Raw genomic sequence first — 12,475 nt, forward strand, 5'->3', positions numbered from 1 at the left:
CATTCCTGACCTTGTCATGGAGGGAAGGTCATTGATGAAACAGCTGAAGATGGTTGGGCCTAGGACACTGCCCTGAGGAACGCTTGCAGCAATGTCCTGGGGCTGAGATGATTGGCCTCCAACAACCGCTACCATCTTCCTTTGTGCTAGGTATGACCCCAGCCACTGGAGAGTTTTCCCCCTGATTCCCATTGACTTCAATTATTATGGCTCCTTGGTGCCACACTCGGTCAAATGCTGCCTTGATATCAAGGGCAGTCACTCTCATCTCACCTCTGAAATTCAGCTCTTTTGTCCATGTTTGGACCAAGGCTGTAATGAGGTCTGGAGCCAACTGGTCATGGCGGAACCCAAACTGAGCATCGGTGAGCAGGTTATTGGTGAGTAAGTGCTGCTTGATAGCACCGTTGACGACACCTTCCATCACTTTGCTGATGATTGAGAATAGACTGATGGGGCGGTAATTGGCCGGATTGGATTTGTCCTGCTTTTTGTTGACAGTGCATACCTGGGCAATTTTCCACATTTTCCACATTGGGAATTAAATATGCCAGGGTATTTAACAATCAGGATGGACAGGCAGGAAGGAAGAGGAGGTGGGGTGGCTATGTTAATAAAGGAAGGAATCACTGTAATACTGAGAAATGATATTGGGACAAAGGATCAGGATAATGAAACAGTGTGGGTAGAGATAAGGAATAATAAGGGGGAAAAAACACTAGTGGGCATAGTATATAGGCACCCTAATAGTTGCAACTCTGCTGGAAGAAGTATTAATCAGGAAATAGTCGGGGCATGTAATAAGGGAACAGCTATAATTATGGGGGATTTTAACTATCATATTAACTGGACAAATCAAATTGGGCAGGGCAGCCTTGAGGAAGAGTTTATTGAGTGTATTTGGGATGGATTTCTTGAGCAGTATGTAACTGATCCTACAAGGGGGCAAGCACCCTTGGACCTGGTCCTGTGTAATGAGCCAGGATTAATTAATAATGTCCTAGTTAAGGATCCCCTTGGAATGAGTGACCATAACATGGTTACAGTCCATATCCAATTAGAGGGTGAGAAGGTTGGTTCTCAAACAAGCGTACTGACCTTGAATAAAGGAGACTATGATGGTATGAGAGCGGAATTGATTAAAGTGGACTGGGAAAATAGATTAAAGGGTAAGACGGTACATGAGCAGTGGTGTTCATTCAAGGAGTTATTTTACAACTTTCAAAAAAAATATATTCCACTGAGGAAAAAAGGGTGTAAAAGAAATGACAGCCATCCGTGGCTAAGTAAAGAAATCAAGGATAGTATCCGACTAAAAACAAGGACATATAAGGTAGCCAAACGTGGTTGGAGGATAGAAGATTGGGAAGTCTTCAAAAGACAGCAAAAAGTAACGAAAGGATTGATTAAGAAAGGGAAGATAGATTATGAAAATAAATTAGCAAAAAATATAAAAACAGATAGCAAGAGTTTCTATAGTTATATAAAAAGAAAAAGGGTGGCTAAGGCAAACGTAGGTCCCTTAGAGGATGAGACCGGGAAATTAATGGTGGGAAACATGGAGATGGCAAAAATGCTGAACAAATATTTTGTTTCAGTCTTTACGGTAGAGGACACTAAGAATATCCCAACACTGGACAAACAGGGGGCTCTGGGGGGGGGAGGAGCTAAATACGATTAAAATCACTAAGGAATTGGTACTCAGTAAATTATTCGGACTCAAGGCGGATAAATCCCCTGGACCTGATGGCTTATATCCTAGGGTCTTGAGGGAAGTGGCAGTAGGGATTGTGGATGCTTTGGTAATAATTTTCCAAAATTCCCTGGACTCAGGAGAGGTCCCGGCAGATTGGAAAACTGCTAATGTAACACCCTTATTTAAAAAGGGTAGTAGGCAGAAGGCTGGAAATTATAGACCAGTTAGCCTAACATCTGTGGTGGGTAAAATTCTGGAGGCTATTATTAAGGAGACAGTAGCGGAACATTTGGATAAACATAATTTAATAGGACAAAGTCAGCATGGCTTTATGAAGGGGAAGTCATGTCTGACAAATTTGCTTGAGTTCTTTGAGGACATAACGTACAGGGTGGATAAAGGGGAACCAGTGGACGTAGTGTATTTAGACTTCCAGAAGGCATTCGACAAGGTGCCACATAAAAGATTATTGCTCAAGATAAAGAATCACTGGATTGGGGGTAATATTCTGGCATGGGTGGAGGATTGGTTATCTAACAGGAAGCAGAGAGTTGGGATAAATGGTGCATTCTCGGACTGGAAACCAGTAGCCAGTGGTGTTCCGCAGGGGTCGGTGCTGTGTCCCCAACTCTTTACAATCTATATTAACGATTTGGAGGAGGGGACCGAGTGTAACATATCAAAGTTTGCAGATGATACAAAGATGGGAGGGAAAGTAGAGAGTGAGGAGGACATAAAAAACCTACAAGGGGATATAGACAGGCTGGGTGAGTGGGCGGAGATTTGGCAGATGCAATACAATATTGGAAAATGTGAGGTTATGTACTTTGGCAGGAAAAATCAGAGAGCAAGTTATTATCTTAATGGCGAGAAACTGGAAAGTACTGCAGTACAAAGGGATCTGGGGGTCCTAGTGCAAGAAAATCAAAAAGTTAGTATGCAGGTGCAGCAGGTGATCAAGAAGGCCAACGGAATGTTGGCTTTTATTGCCAGGGGGATAGAATATAAAAACAGGGAGGTATTGCTGCAGTTATATAAGGTATTGGTGAGACCGCACCTAGAATACTGCATACAGTTTTGGTGTCCATACTTAAGAAAAGACATACTTGCTCTCGAGGCAGTACAAAGAAGGTTCACTCGGTTAATCCCGGGGATGAGGGGGTGGACATATGAGGAGAGGTTGAGTAGATTGGGACTCTACTCATTGGCGTTCAGAAGAATGAGAGGCGATCTTATTGAAACATATAAGATTGTGAAGGGGCTTGATCGGGTCGATGTGGTAAGGATGTTCCCAAGGATGGGTGAAACTAGAACGAGGGGGCATAATCTTAGAATAAGGGGCTGCTCTTTCAAAACTGAGATGAGGAGAAACTTCTTCACTCAGAGGGTAGTAGGTCTGTGGAATTTGCTGCCCCAGGAAGCTGTGGAAGCTGCATCATTAAATGAATTTAAAACAGAAATCGACAGTTTCCTAGAAGTAAAGGGAATTAGGGGTTAGGGGAGCGGGCAGGAAATTGGACATGAATTTAGATTTGAGGTTAGGATCAGATTAGCCATGACCTTATTGAATGGCGGAGCAGGCTCGAGGGGCCGATTGGCCTACTCTTGCTCCTATTTCTTATGTTCTTATTATCGGGTAGATGCCAGTGTTGTAGCTGTACTGGAACAGTTTGGCTAAAGGAGCAGCTAGTTCTGGAGCACAAGTCTTCAGCACTACAGCCGGGATGTTGTCGGGGCCCATAGCCTTTGTCGTATCCAGTGCACTCAGCCATTTCTTGATATCATGTGGAGTGAATCGAATTGGCTGAAGACTGGCTTCTGTGATGGTGGGGATATCGGGAGGAGGCCGAGATGGATCATCTACTCGGCACATCTGGCTGAAGATGGTTGCAAATGCTTCAGCCTTGTCGTTTGCACTCACGTACTGGACTCTGCCATCATTGAGGATGGAGATGTTTACAGAGCCTCCTCCTCCCGTTCGTTGTTGAATTGTCCACCACCATGCAGGACTGCAGAGCTTTGATCCGATCCGTTGGTTGTGGAATCGCTTCGCTCTGTCTATAGCATGTTGCTTCCACTGTTTAGCATGCATGTAATCCTGTGTTGTCGCTTCACCTCATTTTTAGGTACGCCTGGTGCTGCTCCTGGCATGCTCTTCTACACTCCTTATTGAACCAGGGTTGATCCCCTGGATTGTTGGTAATGGTAGAGTGAGGAATATGCCGGGCCAAGAGGTTACAAATTGTGCTGGAATACAAATCTACTGCTGCTGATGGCCCACGGCGCCTCATGGATGCCCAGTTTTGAGCTGCTAGATCTGTTCTGAATCTATCCCATTTAGCATGGTGGTAGTGCCACACAACACGTTGGATGGTGTCCTCAGTGTGAAGGCGGGACTTCATCTCTACACGGACTGTGCAGCGGTCACTCCTACCAATACTGTCATGGACAGATGCATTTGCGACAGGTAGATTGGTGAGGACGAGGTCAAGTAGGTTTTTCCCTCGTGTTGGCTCGCTCACCACCTGCCACAGGCCCAGTCTGGCAGCTATATTCTTCAGGACTCGGCCAGCTCGGTCAGTAGTGGTGCTACCGAGCCACTCTTGGTGATGGATATTGAAATCCCCCACCCAGTTAACATTCTGTGCCCTTGCTACCCTCAGTGCTTCCTCCAAGTTGTGCTCAACATGGAGGAGGACTGATTCATCAGCTGAGGGAGGGCGGTAGGTGGTAATCAGCAGGAGGTTTCCTTGCCCATGTTTTTGACCGGATGCCACAAGATTTCATGGGGTCCAGAGTCAATGTTGAGGACTCCAAGGGCCACTCCCTCCTGACTGTATATCACTGTACCGCCACCTCTGGTGGGTCTGTCCTGCCGGTGGGACTGGACATACCCAGGGATGGTGATGGAGGAGTCTGGGACTTTGGCTGAAAGCTATGAATCTGTGAGTATGACTATGTCAGGCTGTTGCTTGTCTAGTCTGTGGGACAGCTCTCCCAATTTTGACACAAGTGCTGAGATGTTAGTGAGGAGGACTTTGCAGGGTCGACTGGGCTTGGTTTGCCCTGTCTGGTGCCTAATGGTCCGGTGTCAGGTGGTCCTTCCGGTTTTATTCTTATGACTTTTCGTAGCGAGATTTTACAACTGAGTGCTTGCTAGCGATTTCAGAGGGCAGTTAAGAATCAACCACATTGCTGTGGGTCTGGAGTCACATTTAGGCCAGACCATAGAAACATAGAAAATAGGAGCAAGAGTAGGCCATTCGGCCCTTTGGGCCTGCTCCGCCATTCAAAATGATCATGGCTGATCATCTAACTCAGTACCCTGTTCCCGCTTTTTCCCCATATCCCTTGATCCTTTTAGCATTAAGAAACATATCTATCTCTTGAATACATCTAATGATTTGGCCTCCACTGCCTTCTGTGGCTGAGAATTCCACAGGTTCACCACCCTCTGAGTGAAGAAACTTCTCATCATCTCGGTTCTAAATGGCCTACCCTGTATCCTGAGACTGTGACCCCTGGTTCTGGACTCCGCAGCCATCGGGAACATCCTCCCTGCATCCAGTCTGTCTAGTCCTGTTAGAATTTTATATGTTTCGATGAGATCACCTCTCATTCTTCCAAACTCTAGTGAATATAGGCCTAGTCGACCCACTCTCTCCTCATACGTCAGTCCTGCCATCCCAGGAATCAGTCTGGTAAACCTTTGTTGCACTCCCTCCATGGCAAGGACATTCTTCCTCAGATAAGGAGACCAAAACTGCACACAATACTCCAGATGTTGTCTTACCAAGGCCCTGTACAACTGCAGTAAGACATCCCTGTTCCTGTATTCAAATCCTCTTGCAATGAAGGCCAACATACCATTCGCCTTCCTAACTGCTTGCTGCACCTGAATGCTCGCTTTCAGCGACTGGTGTACAAGGACACCACCTCCCCTTTTCCCAATCTATCACCATTGAGATAATAATCTGCCTTTCTGTTTTTACAACCAAAGTAGGTAACCTCACATTTATCCTCGTTATATTGCATCTGCCATGTTCTTGCCCACTCACCCAACTTGTCTAAATTACATTGGAGCCTCTTTGCATCCTCCTCACAGCTCACATTCTACCCCAGCTTTGTGTCGTCTGCAAACTTGGAAATGTTACATTCCGTTCCCTCGTCCAAATCATTGATATATATTGTGAATAGCTGGGGCCCAAGCACTGATCCCTACGGTACCCCACTAGTCACTGCCTGCCACCCGGAAAAAGACTAATTTATTCCTACTCTCTGTTTCCTGTCTGTCAACCAATTCTCAATCCATTCCAGTATATTCCCTCAATCCCATGTGCTTTAATTTTGCACACTAACCTCTTGTGCGCGACCTTATTAAAAGCCTTCTGAAAATCCAAGTACACCACATCCACTGGTTCTCCCCTATCAGTTCTACTAGTTACATCCTCAAAAAACTCCAGTAGATTTCTTAAGCATGATTTCCCTTTCATAAACCCATGCTGACTTTGTCCAATCCCGTTAATGCCTTCCAAATGTTCTGTTATCATATCTTTTATAATAGACTCGAGCATTTTCCCCACTACTGATGTTAGGCTAACTGGTCTGTAATTCCCTGTTTTTTCTCTCCCTCCTTTAATAAATAGTGGGGTTACATTTGCCACCCTCCAATCTGTAGGAACTGTTCCAGAATCTACAGAATTTTGGAAGATGACCACCAACGCATCCACTATTTCCAGGGCCACTTCCTTTAGTACTCTGGGATGTAGATTATCAGGCGCTGGGGATTTGTCAGCCTTTAGCCCCATTAATTTCCTTAGCACTATTTTTTTACGAATACTGATTTCCTTCAGTTCCTCCCTCTCATTAGACCCTTGGTTTCCTAACATTTCCGGGAGGTTGTTTGTGTCCTCCTTTGTGAAGACAGAACCAAAGTATGTGCATAATTGTTCTGCCATTTATTTGTTCCCCATTATAATTTCCCCCATTTCTGACTGTAAGGGCCTTACATTTGTCTTCACTAATCTTTTTCTCTTGACATATTTATAGAAGCTTTTACAGTCAGTTTTTATGTTCCCTGCAAGTTTACTCTCATACTGTATTTTTACCCTCAATCAATCTCTTTGTTCTCCTTTGCTGAATTCTTAACTGCTCCCAATGCTCAGGCTTGCTGCTTTTTCTGGCAATTTTATATGTCTCCTCTTTGGATCTAATACTATCCCTAATTTCGTTTGTAATTCACGATTGAGCCACCTTTCCATCGGGTAAGGACGGCAGGTTTCCTTCCCTAAAGGACATTAGTGAACCAGATGGGTTTTTACGACAGTCTGCCTAACACTTATCTGTATTGAAATTCATTTGCCAATTACACACCCATTCTGCAAGTTTATTCATGTCTTCTTGCATTTTAACGCATTCTTCCTTTGTATTAACTACACCGGCCAATTTGGTGTCGCCCATGAATTTTGAAATTGTACTTCCGATTCCCAAGTCCAAATCGTTAATTTAAATTGTGAACAACCGTGGTCCCAGCACCAATTCCTGTGGAACACCACTTCCCACCATTTGCCAGTCCGAGTAGCTACCTTTAACCCCTACTCTCGTTTTCTGTTTTGTAGCCAGCTTGCTATCCATTCTGCTACCTGTCTCCTGACTCCACATGCTCTGACCTTAGTCATGAGTCTACAATGCGGTACCTTATCAAAAGCCTTCTGAAAATCCAAATATATTACATCTACTACACTACCCTTGTCTACTCCTTATGTTATTTCTTCAAAGAATTCAATAAGGTTGGTCAAGCATGTCTTGCCCTTCTGAAATCCACACTAACTATTCTATTATATTTTTGTTTTCTTGATGTTTTTCTGTTACATCTTTAAGTAAAGATTCCATTACCTTTCCTACCAGGTCTATAGTTCCCTGGACTTGTTCTATCTTTTTTAAATATAGGAATAACATTAGCTGTCTGCCAGTCCTCTGGCAGTATTCCCTTTTCTAGTGAATTTTTATATGTATGTAATAGTGCCTCTGCTATCTCTTCCCTAACTTCTTTTAAAATGTGTGGATGCAATCCATCTGGATCAGGGGTTTTATCCTCTGTAAGTTTGATTAGTTTATCAATTACCTCCCCCCTTTCTGTCTTAAATGTCCTTAAATCTTTTTTGCTTCTTCTTCTACTATCATGCCCACCATGTTAGTCTCCCTAGTAAATAATGAGTCAAAGTAACTATTCAGTATTCCTGCCATTTCACTTTCATTATCTGTGAGTTTATCTTGTATATCCCTTAGTGGCCCTGTCCCTATCCTGATTTTTCTTAATGTGTCTGTAGAATACTTTACTATTTCTTTTTATGTTCCTTGATAATTTAATTTCGTAGTTCCTCTTTGCTTTCCTAATTGTTTTTTGACTTCTTTCCTAACCTCTTCATATTCTGCTTCGTCATTCTCTCCTTTATTGTCTATGCACTTTAGAGTATGCCTTTTTCTTTAGTTTCAATTTTACCCTTATCTCTTTATTCATCCATGGTATTTCATTATTGGCTAGTTTGTTCGTGTTTTTTAGAGGAATATAATTCTCCTGTACTCTACTAATCACTGTTTTCAATATTTCCCACTGCTGCTGTTCTGTTTCTTTGTATGTCAGTTTTTTTTCCCAAGTTCCACTCTCATTCCCTCAAAATTAGCTTTTTCCCAATCTATTACTTTGGTCTTTGTCTTACTTATGTCTTTCTCAATCATTATTTTAAACCTTATTATGTTATGATTGCTATTGCCTAGGTGTTCCTTTGTGCTTACTTCTCTTACCTGCTCTGGTTCATTTCCCGTTACTAGATCCAGAAGTGATTCCTCTCTTGTTTGGCTTCTCACATACTGGGTAAGAAATGAGTCCTGAACACACTGTAAAATCTCCATTCCCCTTTCCCTACCTCTTCTTGCCAGTTTATTTGGGGGTAGTTGAAATCTTCCATGATTATTATTCAATGTTTTTTTACTCGTTTCATACATTTGTCTAAATATTGCTTCCTCCACTTCCCTTCCACTATTAGATGGTCTGTAAAATACGCCTATTAACGTGATCGATCCCATCTTATCCTTTGTCTCAATCTATATCGATTCTGTTCCCATCTTAATATTACTTGTGTCCCTTATTTCCTTTGCCATTACGTTGTCTCTAATTCGTACAGCTACCCCACCCTCTTCTTCCTTCCCTATCCTTTCTAAATACGTTACATCCTACAATATGTAACTGCCAGTCCTGTTCTTTATGTTGCCATGTTTCAGTTATCTCTACTACATCCAGCTCCTCGCTATGAATTATTGCCTCCAGTTCCCTCTTTTGTTTCGGATGCTGTGCACTTTGCTGTACAGGCAATTTAATTTGTTTTTAATAATTGTTCCCTTTACTTTATTTTTAACAGTCTTTTTGTACTTATGTTCTATAACTGTATTTGTTCCCAGACTGTTTATGTTACCCTTATTCTTTATCTTTTTCTGACCTTTATTCTCATCTCCTATTTCTTTTATCTCTGACCTCTGTTGTTTTCATCCGATCCCTCCCTCTGTCTTACTAGTTTAAAGTCCTATCCACAGCCTTATTTATCCTTTCCACTAGGACACAGGTCCCATTCCGTTCCAGGTGGAGCCCATCCCAGCGACTGGACTCCTTCCTGTCCCAGTACTGTGCAGAGGCTATTACATTTTCTCGAACTTTCTCCCTCATTTAAACAAAAAAGAAAATGGTAAGTGACTTATTTCAGGACCCTGCTCAAAGACCACCAAATGTGATGTGTATATATATCCAGCAGTCAGATTCTACCAAGAAGTTACATACAAAATTGATGGGCAGGAATGGACCAGCTGGTCCATCAAGCCCGCCCCACGCCATGATGGTCGGACCATCGTGACTAAACACTTCTTCCCTCCCACCTACCCCCGCAGCCATGTAATCCCCTGGGAGAGGCAAAAAACAGAGAAAAAACCCTGGGCCAATGAGGTGAAAAATACAATGGAAAATTCCTCTGCAACCCCCTCAGGTGATCGAAACCAGTCCAGGAGATCACATGGACTAAAGTTGAACATATCTCCTAATTTTCAGAGGGGTCAAGAGAGGGTCAACTTGAGGTCATCCATGTCAACCATCACCGTTTCACACTGATGGTCAGCGTTGTCCATGTTTGCCTCAAGAAATCAGCGGCAATTCAAACTTTGAACGCTGCTCGAGCCACCACAGCTCAGTTCTGCTCATACGCTGGGTTGTAAAATGTGATCCTGCTGTGCAACCATCATTTTATGGTCTGGACAAGATGTCTTTGTACATTCAGTCTAAGTCTGATCTCGTGTTGGATCTTCGTATAACGCAATAGTGATTTTAAAATGCGATGTAGACACTTGCAGTCTATGGTTATATGTCACGTCATGGCAATCAAAGGAGAAGGAGGAAAATTGGCCCTTATCAATGCTGGATATGTGGAACAGACTTCCGGCAATAGCAATTAATGCTGTGTCAGTTAATTCCTTCAAAGATGAGATGGATAAATATCAGGTTAGGAATGGGTTTTGAAGTAATCGAGATGGGTACAAACAGGAATGATCAACTACTCCATGGAATATAATGGTTTCCCGGCTGCTAGGACCACAGAGATGTCCCCTACCACAAGCAATTGGTCAGGATTGAAGAACGAAGATGTAAGTGTAAATAGAGATTGTGGCATTTTGTGGACTAACTTTGGAAGATATTTTGCAGGCCTTCTTCTCAGGACACTGAATAACTTGAGTAGAATTAATGATGAGGCATTGTCTCCATGGTTATGGAAACTGGAGATTTAAAGTACCAAATGATCTTTTCTCATTCATGCCTTGTTATATTTATATGTTCTTTTAAGGATGCTAGTCAATCTTCCCTGGCATTTCACACGACGAGTCAAGACAAAGTGTAGTCTTCAGATGAAGCAGAGTTAGAGGACGGGAAATAATTGGAGCGGGGTGCCTAGATGCAATTTAGATCCCATTTTCAAATTATACCATCTGACCTTGTTTTTATACAATGCTTTGATTTGATATTATTTATAGTTAAATAGAACAACTTGCAGCAATTTGAGCAGCAGAGAGGTAGCGTTGGTTGGAGCATTGGAGTTTCTCTTCAGTACAGGCTGAGAAGCTGAAAGGCTGAACAAGCTGAGGCTCTTTTCTCTAGAAAAGAGAAGGCTGAGGGGGTGACCTGATAGAGGTCTTTAAGATAATGAAAGGGCTTGATAGGGTAATACTGCCAATGCTTTGTTTTGTGTATCATAAGGTCACTGAGCATATTGTAACTGTGTGAAAGTTTAACTTTTTGTTGGAGAAACATGATATAGTTTTAAACTACAATGTTTTGAAGTAAACACCAGGTTAGTTGTACAAAAGAGATAATCAACAACAACAATTAGCATTTATATAGTGCCTTTAACATAGTAAAAACATCCCAAAAGTGCTTCACAAGAGTGTTGTCAGACAAAATTTGACAAAATCAGGAAAATCGGATAGGGTTCTGTACAGGTGTGTCCTCCGATCCGCCCGATTTTCTGATATTCACTGCGCCCAAGCGATCCAATGCACCTGGGCACAGACCTAGGAAAATCTTCCCGATAGTGGTTAGCTGATGCCCAGGATGGGTTTTAAAAGCCTATGGATTGTTGGAGGAAGGTTGAGAAAGGCATGGATGTTAGGGAACTTGGGGAAATAAATAGTGATGTCTTGAGGAGTGCACATATTACAGAGAGGGAGGTGCTGGAAGTCTTAACGCGCATCAAGGTAGATAAATCTCCGGGACCTGATGAAATGTATCCCAGGACGTTATGGGAGGTTAGGGAGGAAATTGCGGGTCCCCTAGCAGAGATATTTGAATCATCGACAGTTACAGGTGAGGTGCCTGAAGATTGGAGGGTAGCAAATGTTGTGCCTTTGTTTAAGAAGGGCGGCAGGGAAAAGCCTGGGAACTACAGACCAGTGAGCCTGACATCTGTAGTGGGTAAGTTGTTAGAGGGTATTCTGAGGGACAGGATCAACAGGCATTTGGAGAGGCAGGGACTAATTAGGAACAGTCAGCATGGTTTTGTGAGAGGAAAATCATGTCTCACGAATTTGATTGAGTTTTTTGAAGGGGTAACCAAGAAGATAGATGAGGGCTGTGCAGTAGATGTGGTCTACATGGACTTCAGCAAAGCATTTGACAAGGTACCGCATGGTAGGTTGTTACATAAGGTTAAATCTCATGGGATCCAAGGTGAGGTAGCCAATTGGATACAAAATTGGCTTGACGACAGAAGACAGAGGGTGGTTGTAGAGGGTTGTTTTTCAAACTGGATGCCTGTGTCCAGCGGTGTGCCTCAGGGATCGGTGCTGGGTCCGCTGTTATTTGTTATTTATATTAATGATTTGGATGAGAATTTAGGAGGCATGGTTAGTAAGTTTGCAGATGACACCAAGATTGGTGGCATTGTGGACAGTGAAGAAGGTTATCTAGGATTGCAACGGGATCTTGATCAATTGGGCCAGTGCGCCGATGAATGGCAGATGGAGTTTAATTTAGATAAATGTGAGGTGATGCATTTTGGTAGATCGAATCGGGCCAGGACCTACTCCGTTAATGGTAGGGCGTTGGGGAGAGTTATAGAACAAAGAGATCTGGGAGTACAGATTCATAGCTCCTTGAAAGTGGAGTCACAGGTGGATAGGGTGGTGAAGAAGGCATTCGGCATGCTTGGTTTCATTGGTCAGAACATTGAATGCAGGAGTTGGGAT

Source organism: Heptranchias perlo, chromosome 2 (genome assembly GCF_035084215.1).
Source record: "Heptranchias perlo isolate sHepPer1 chromosome 2, sHepPer1.hap1, whole genome shotgun sequence".
NCBI classification, from domain to species: domain Eukaryota; kingdom Metazoa; phylum Chordata; class Chondrichthyes; order Hexanchiformes; family Hexanchidae; genus Heptranchias; species Heptranchias perlo.